Below are 9,339 nucleotides of genomic sequence, written 5' to 3' on the forward strand. Positions count from 1 at the left end.
TGTTTTGTCTTTATGAGGAATAGAAATACTCATCTTCAAGAAATCAAAAGGCCTTGGACACGCAGCCATGTACAAAAGAAGGGAAGGACATTTTAGTACAAATACACTACACAGGGTAATATCTCACTGCCTAATACCAATATCTTTAACTCTAGAAAAGTTATAATCCTGACTCAATGATAAATCAAGCTGGCTTGGGATTTGGAATGTGGCTGTCTCCTTCTCCAAACCCAAGCACATTGCTGAAAGAAAAAAAAATAGGAGATTCTGTCTCATATCAGAAGAGGCACCTGGTGGGAGACAGAAGAAAACAAAAATCTAGAGACCATTGTTGATTGTCGAGATTCTATTTCTCTCCATCCTTAGTTTTGATTACTTAGAATCCTTCCTCACATGTCATGTCTACTTCAGATTCAAACTTTCCATTTTGATATTAATAATGTTCAAGTTTTCCACAGTGAAAAATAAATCTTTCCAATCTATGAAGTCTCCAGCAGGAAGATGGGGCCCCACAACAATGACTCTACCAGTTCCATAATGACGCCCTTGAACCAAAAAGAACACCACTCAATGATCAGCTTTGTACCGCAGACTCTTAGGACAGTTCCAAGATGAGATGGTCCATCATATTATGTTTGTAGCCAGAACGTCAGATAAACTTTACCCACTACTCTGTGACTGGCTACAATAGTTATGGCACTCCTCTTGAGACTTAATCATTTTGCTTTCTTACAGGAGCCCACAGAGATATTGTCATCCACTAGACAGCAGGAAGCAATTTTAAGAAAATGACATTCCTTCTCCCAAAATCTTTTATTTTCTCAGGGTTGTGAATAAATGTAATAGATTGGAGGGGGGGCAGAACAATAATATTTAGACTCAAGATTCACTTTTGGAAAAAAAAGAAGGGGAATAGATAGGCTAGGATATTAAGGTAGTTATTATATCTATTGGTAAACTATTAGCAACCTATCAGCCTAAGATAATTATCAATTATATGGATTCTTGTATATTGATACAAATATAAACTATTTTTCTATTTCTATTGAAGACAACTTGTATATTGATACAAATTCAAAACAATACAACTACATAGCTTTGGGTTTTTTTTTTAAAAAAAAGTTTGTTTTTTGAAATATTAGTGTCTTCATTTTTCAAAACAAGTTCTTTTTTTTAAGGTTTAGCATAAATTCTCTTTTATTATGAGGAAATGAGTCCTAAAGTCGAGTACTTAAGAATGAACCTGAGCACTCCAATTGTTATCAGGCGAAGTCACCAAGCCTGACAACTTGAGTTCAGTCCCCAGAGCCAACATAGTAGAAGGAGGGAACTGTCCCTGATCTTCACCTGCCTGCCACGGCACACGCACATGCACACGCACAAGCAGGCGCACACTCACACAATTGTAACAGTTTTTTTCAAAGTGAACATTTTAAAGAAATATTTGCTAGTGTTTACTATGTGTCAAGCACTATTGAGAATGCAGCAGTAAACAAAACAGACAGAGCTGCCCTCACCCAGCTTATGTCCTATGGTCATTGACATCAGCTTTTAGCTCCAACAGGAACCTTGTCATAGAAACACAAACCTTCAGCCTCACTAAATAAAATGTGTACATAAGATACCATGGCTGTGATGGTTAGTCTTCATTGTCAATGCGGCTACGTTTAGAATCACCTCTGGATGAGACAAATCCCAGAGGTGAAAGAAGGCCCCGTAGTACCAAATGTTTTAAATGTGGTACACCAGGTCATATAAGTAAAAACTGTACATGGAGTACTCCTAGAAGTAATACTCCTTCTAGGAATACCTAAACAGGAGACCCCAACCACATCCTGGATTATGTAGAAGATGTGGCAAAGCCCGACATTGAACCAGTGAATGCAGATCAAAAATAGATATACAAGGCAACCCTTTACTGGCAGGAAAGGCCTCAGGGGGCCTCTTGCTGGCCTCCAAATCAAACGTTGTATGAACATTCCCAGCCACTGTGGAAGAAATTCCTCTCCAGGACAACTGAATAAACCAATGCCTAATGTAAAAACCAATACTGCTATGGATGATAAAACAGCTTTGATAGATGGATCACAGTTTACAAAGAACACTATAAAACAAATATTTGGCAGACTTCCATAAATGAACAAAGATCAAAACTTAGAATTCGAATTAATGGCCTGGTTCTGGAGGACCTGGTAGACACAGGTGCAGATGTGACTGTAAATTACACAAAAATCATGGCATCTGAATTGGCCTCTTCAAGAGGTAGATGTCCAACTTTTAGGAATTGGCACCCTATCTCAGATAAACAGAGTTCGAGATGGGTTGAATGCATAGGGCCAGAAGGTCAAAGAGGAAGACTGAAGCCATATGTAGCAAATGTAGCAGTAAATCTTTGGGGCCGAGATCTGTTACAACAGTGGAATACCCAGATTAAGATTCCTACACTTTCAGAAAAGGAATACAGACCAATGCATGTTTCTAGGGATAATATCATGACATGCTATAAAAATCAGTCACCAACCATTCAGGCTGTTCACAAACAGAGCACGGTTCTTGTTGAACTCTCAGAAGTACCAACTGCCTTACCTTTAAAATGGCTAACTAATAAACCTGTCTGGGTTGGACAATGGCCTTTGACAAAAGAGAAGCTACAAGCTTTAGAACAGCCAGTTCAAGAGCAGTTAAATACTCAACACATTGAAGAATCTACCAGCCCTTGGGGTTCTCCTGTATTTGTTATAAAAAAAAGTCTGGTAATTGGAGAATGCTGACAGATCTGAGAGCTATTAATAAAATAATTCAGCCTATGGGATCCCTACAGACTGGGATGCCCTTGCTCTCTCTGCTACCCAAAGAATGGCCTATAATAGTTATTGACTTAAAAGACTGTTTCTTTACCATATCCTTACAAGAAAATGATAGAGAAAAATTTGCCTTCACAGTACCTAATTATAATAATTCTCAGCCAGTCAAGAGATATCAATGGAAGGTCCTCCCACAGGGAATGTTAAACAGCCCTACTTTGTGCCAATACTTTGTACAAAAAAGCATTGGAGATAATTCGTGTAAAGTTTCCACAATCCATAGTTTATCACTATATGGATGATATCCTATTAGCTGATCCAAAGTTAGATACATTAGGAAGCATGTTTGAAGAAGTAAAAAAAGTTTTGCCTCGCTGGGGACTGCAAATTCCTCCTGAAAAATACAAAGAGGAGATTCTATTAATTACTTAGGATATAAGATAGAGCTACAAAAAATTAGACCCCAAAAGGTACAACTAAGGAGAGATAGATTGAAGACTCTTAATGATTTTCAAAAGTTATTAGGAAGCATTTCCAACTTACTGGGTATCATGGGAATATGCAAAAATGGACAACAAAATTTGGCTAATACTCTAGAAGGGGGCAAAGAATTAAATAGTCCAAGAGAATTATCAGCCGAAGCTGAGAAGGAATTGGTTTTAGTAGAAAAGACAATTCGAGAAGCACACGTGGATCGTGTGGATCCAGAACTTAAATGCATTTCGTCATATTCCCCTCCAGATATGCCCCAACAGGTATTTTGATGCAGAAAGAAGATATTGTATTGGAATGGATATTCCTACCATGTAAACCAAATAAGAAATTGAAGACTCATATAGAAAAAAAATTCTGATTTGATTCAAAAGGGTAAATTAAGACTTTGCCAGTTGACAGAAATGGACCCAGCAGAAATTGTAGTACCTTTAACTAATGAGGAAATTTCATCACTATGGAAAGATAATAAATACTGGCAGAGAGGCTGCAGTAACTTTTTGGGAGAGATTAACAAATACTATCCCAAAAGAAAGAGACTAGAATTCATAAAGAAGACTGAATGGGTCCTTCCTCACATTGTACGACAAAAGCGAATTTCTGGAGTCCTCACTTTCTATACTGATGCAAATAAATCAGGGAAAGCAGGATATGAATCAGGAGACTTAAGAAAAGTGGTACAAAGTCCATATAGCTCTGTACAAAAGGCAGGACTCTATGCCATTCTTATGGTATTGATGGACTTCACAGAACCCCTCAATATAGTCACTGACTCTCAATATGCAGAGAGAGTTGTTTTACATATTGAAACTGCTGAATTTACTCCTGATAATACAGAATTAACTTCATTATCATACAATTGCAGGAAATCATCAGAAAAAGGGAATATCATATATATATATATATATCACATATCAGATCCCATACAGGTCTTCCAGAACCTCTAGCACAAGGTAATGATGAGATTGATCAGTTACTAATAGGTAATGTGCTAGAAGCCTCAGAATGTCATAAGAAATACCATATAAATAGCAAAGGTTTGAAGAAAGATTTCTCCATCACTTGGCAACAGGCTAAGGATATTGTGACAAAATGTCCTACTTGTTCCATCTATAACCAAACTCCATTACCTGCAGGGAGCAATCCAAAAGGTATACAAAGAAATGAAATTTGGTAAATGGATGTGTTTCATTTTGGAGAATTTGGAAGATAAAAGTATGTACATCATACCATTGACACCTATTCAGGATTTCAATGGGCAACTCTTATGAGTTCTAAAAAGGCTGATTCTGTGACTACACACCTATTAGAAGTTATGGCCATCATGGGAATACCTGTACGAATTAAGACAGACAGTGTCCCAGGATATGTTTCCAATAAAATGAGACAATTATTTGCTTATTACAATATAAATCATGTTACATGTATACCACACAATCCCACAGGCCAAGCAGTCATAGAAAGATCCAATCAAACTTTAAAGGATATGCTAAATAAACAACAGCAGGTAACAATGACTCCTAGAATTAGACTGCATAGTGCTTGATTAATCTTGAATTTTCTCAATGCTGATGAGAAAGGAACAACAGCTGTGGAGAGACATTGAACGACAGACAAAACTCCTGAGCTAAACCAACCGGTTTATTTCAAGGATGTGCTGACCTCAGAATGGAAACCTGGATATGTTCTACATTGGGGAAGGGGTTTTGCCTTTGTTTCTGCAGGAGAAGAAAAGCTATGGATACCAACAAAGTTAATAAAAATTCGAATAGAACAAGAAAAACCCCTTGATGAGGAGAAGTAAAAGCTCATCCACCAATGTGACAACTTTACAAGGTGTAAGAAAAATTTAACAATCAAAGTTTTGGGTGGGGTTCTGTTTTTGTCTTTCCAGGATAATGGAAATACCCATCTTCCAAAAATCATAAGGCTTTGGATATCCGGATGTTTAGAGCAGAAAGAAAGAATCTATTGGTACCAATCTACACACGGTAAAATCTCGCTGTCTAACATCTATCTCTCTATCAATCTAGAACAGTTGTGGTTCCAATTCAATTATAAGCCAAGCTGGCTTTGGAGATGGAATTGGCTCACTCCTTCTCTAAACCCAAGCATATTGCTAAAAGAAAAGTTTGAGAGATTCTTCAGTCCCATATCAGAAGAGCCCTCTGGTGTGGGCCAGAAGGAAACCAATAAAAATGGACCATTGTCTTCTATATTTTAATTCTCTCCATGGTTACTCTTGATTTCTGAGAATCCTTTCTTACATGCTATGTCCTCTTTAAATCCAAACCTCCCATTTTTGATAACAAATAAGTTTTTCCAATAGCAATCTCAGAAGTCTCCAGAAGGAAAATGGGGCCCCAACAACAGCAACTCTACCCAATCCAGAATGATGCCATGGTAATCATCATCATACTACACTTCTTGCCAGAATTTCAGACAATCTTACCCATTACTCTAAGACTTGCTGCAGAACCTACAGTAGTCTAACTGAGATTTAACTATCTGAGCTTTCTCACAGTACCCAACAGAGATAACTTCACCCCCTAAACAGCAGGAAGCAATTCTAAGAAAATGATGCCCCTGCTCCCTTAGGTTTCATAATTCTCAGGGTTATGGATGATGGTTATAGGGTTGGGGGTGGAAGAAAATATTAGACTCAGTATTCTAAAAAAAAAAGGGAAAAGAAGAAAAGGAATGGATAGGTACAAGATATTATGGTAGATTATTGTATATACTAGTAAAGAAATTTGCACTGTAATTTGTACTGTTATGGTTTCTTATATGTTGATACAAATGTAAACTATTTTTATATTCCTGTTTAAGATAATTTGTATATTGATACAAATACAGAAATATATTTGTTATAATGTACATATATGTCTACTCTTATTTAAAATATTTTTATATTGATACAAATGTAAATTTATATCTGTCATACTTTATGTATGTTCTACTTCTGTTTAGGATATTCGGTATATTGATATATATTTAAGATTATTGTCATATTGCATATCGCACTATATATTCCTACCTCTGTTATAAATATTTTGTGTATTGTCACAATTTTGAAGTCATCATTGTTTACCATACATTTGCTTATAGACTGTTTGCCTTGTTCACGTGAAGCCTTAATCCTTAGGTTATTTCAGTAGATAAGACTTAGAGATTTATAGTCACCTATGCCTGTCATCTCTATAGTTACATTAGTTAGATTATCCAGATTTACAGATACATAGGTCAGATGGACAGGTAATCTTCAAACACTTCATAGACCTAGAGAATATGGCATTGAAATAACTTAGAATTCTGTTGACGTGAGACACAATTGCTCCTGGCTGCATCAATTTTATCCCGAGAGAATGTTGGGTTTCTAAGACATTTCCATTTGGCAGTTTGTCTACTTGGCACAAAATGGCCTACTGAGCAAAGAACTGCCCTTGCTGTGACAGCTGACAGTATGAATGCAATGCTGTCCTTTCTGGACAAGCGGGACACAAGGAAAGTGACCACTGTACTCTGCCAAGACAGGGTTAGATGGTCTTTCAGAATTCCTGCTTTCGGAAAATGGTCTGAGAAATACTCTAGGCCTGTAGCCAATTTGAATGCACCAACAATGCTGAGAAACATTAGGTGACTGTCCAGGCTGCCAGCTGTCTTGGTCTACTCTTGTAAGATTCCAAAAGTTGCTTGCATCCACCTACCATTTCTCAGGTACCATTATGTTCCTTCTCACGTCTTTGATGGGATTGAAGACTAGCAGTTATAGTTACAACTTAGTATATATAATATCTTAAATAGAACATATTAAATATTAGAATCAAATTCTTTAAGGTTAGGACAGCTTTTGGAATGATATTTGTATCATGATATTTACCTAGGCTCTATACTTCTCTGAATTTTAGTATGTATTTCTTGCTTGATATTGTTTGCATTGGTTATAGTTCCATCATATCTAGGTCATTATCTCTCATTATTCATGGATAATATTTGATAACCATTCTTTTGTATATAGTCTTGTATTAGGTTAGAACCTTCTTATTTAGACAAAAAGGGGAAGATGTAGTGGGTAGCCATTCCAGCTTTGATTTGGAAGTTCCATCCCCCATCTAGACTTCGGCAACTGTCACACCTACAAGGCAGGGCCAAGGTAGGTGCCTGGAGACCCACAACTCTCACCGTAATGGAGAGATGCTGCAGACAGTGGAGTTTGGAGAACTGAGCAAAGGACTTGCTGATAAGCTTCTCAGTATCTGCTGGCCTGTAGACAAGCCTGAAAGTGTTCTGGCCCTTATTTTTCAGGGAGAGTTTACAAAGACTTCTCATCTTTCCAAGGCAGGAAGCAAATTGTGCCATTTTGGACACATTCAAGGCCAGGTTTAATTCCAGGTCCTCAATGTGTCCTGGGTGAAAAACACTCAAGATCTCTTTGACAGTGCACATAGGCACAGTCCAGTTCTTCATGTTCGTACAGTGCAGCTGTAGAAAGTCTTTTCTCTGCTGGACCCACTGCACGAAGCATGCTTGCTCTTCATTCAGATGGAGCCTGAGGTAGAGGCCAGTTATCAACGTCAGATGCGGCCACCTCAGTGCATATCTGGGAAGGTCCTTCACTACAGGCTTCTCATCCACAGTCTCTCTTCCAGTCCATATGTTCAAGAACTCATGTTGAACATTCCTGAGGTCGAGCACCTAAAGTTTCTCTCTCCTGTGGGTAAAACATGTAAAGTGTCAACAGACATGACCAGCCCCAACACCCAGCATGTTTCCACTACACATCTCTGATGGAGGTTCTTCCCTCCTGCCAAGGTCTCTTCAGCACCAAGTGTCCAACGTAGGAACTCATGTGTGTCATGGAATCTCCCCTGAGCTGCAAGTATACAGCTGATCACTTTCCTTCCACTAAGTTACTCTCTATTTCTACTTAGAACCATGTTAGTGGTTGTTGGAAAGCCAGGGATAGGCTCCTTCCTCTCTGACTATATCTACTCTGTCTTCTAATCCATACTCAACTGTCCTTACTACAGGAAACAATAGGTTTCAAGGCCCCTGCATTCCAGCACCATGACCCCATCAGAAGCCTCTGACCTACCTACAAAGCCATTCTCCCTGACTCACGGTTCTTCCACATGCCCCTTGTGCTCAGTCTACAGTACTTGGTTGTTGCTTACCCGGGGTGAAACTCTCTTTTCAGATGCATGTCTACTCCATCTAGTACAGCCTGGAAGGTTTCCAAGTTGGGAGTCTTCATCAACGTCCCCACATGGAGGCAGGGGAAAGGCCAGGCTGCCACCATTGCCTTCACAATCCTAGTGTGTCTGCCATTGAAGGCGTCCTTGAACAGTCCTGGGAAGAGTGTCCAGGGCAGTTTCTCCAGAGGAGAGATGGCCAAGGCCTCATTTCTCAGCAGCACCTGCCTGGCCAGCTCCTCCAGTGTGGGTGGGGTTTGAACACTCATCATGAGTGGTCTTCAGTCAGAAGGTTCCTGGGGGAGCATTCTGGTGAGTATATATCTTCAAGATTAAGTTAGAAATCTTCCCCTCCCCCATACAGTAACCACTCACGATCTGAATCAACTGATCTGACAATGGTAGAGACATCAGCTTAAGCCATTGTCCTCATTGGTGGTGTAAATCTAGATTCTCACTGGCATTATGCAAGCCTCTATATGTCCCTAATGGGCACATGATTTAGCAAAAAAGTACCTTGTGAGTAACAATTGCTCAAAAATAAAAACCAACTGATGTTGCAGTTCAATGTTTGGTTTAGTTTCAAGCCAGGCAGTGGTGGCACATGCCTTGAAGACCAGCACTCAGTAGGTAGAGCCAGGTGAATCTCTGTGAGTTCCAGGACATTCTGATCTACAGAGCCAGAGCCAGGACAGCCTGCAAGGCTATACAGAGAAAGCCTATCTGGAAAAACCAAAATGTTTACTTTCTACCAAGGAGGATGATGTCAGTGGCTTCCTGCATATTTCAGGCCATCCTGGGTCAGAAAACCAACATATCCCCCACACCCAAGAAAACAAATCTTTTTGGAA

General features: G+C 39.0%; 1 pseudogene; it reads right to left on the reverse strand.

Moving 5' to 3' along the window:
• Positions 1-479: 479 nt before the first annotated feature.
• LOC114688667 lies at positions 480-8,757 on the reverse strand (annotated as a pseudogene).
• Positions 8,758-9,339: the final 582 nt, after the last annotated feature.

This window comes from Peromyscus leucopus, chromosome 10 (assembly GCF_004664715.2).
Source record: "Peromyscus leucopus breed LL Stock chromosome 10, UCI_PerLeu_2.1, whole genome shotgun sequence".
Classification (NCBI taxonomy): Eukaryota; Metazoa; Chordata; class Mammalia; order Rodentia; family Cricetidae; genus Peromyscus; species Peromyscus leucopus.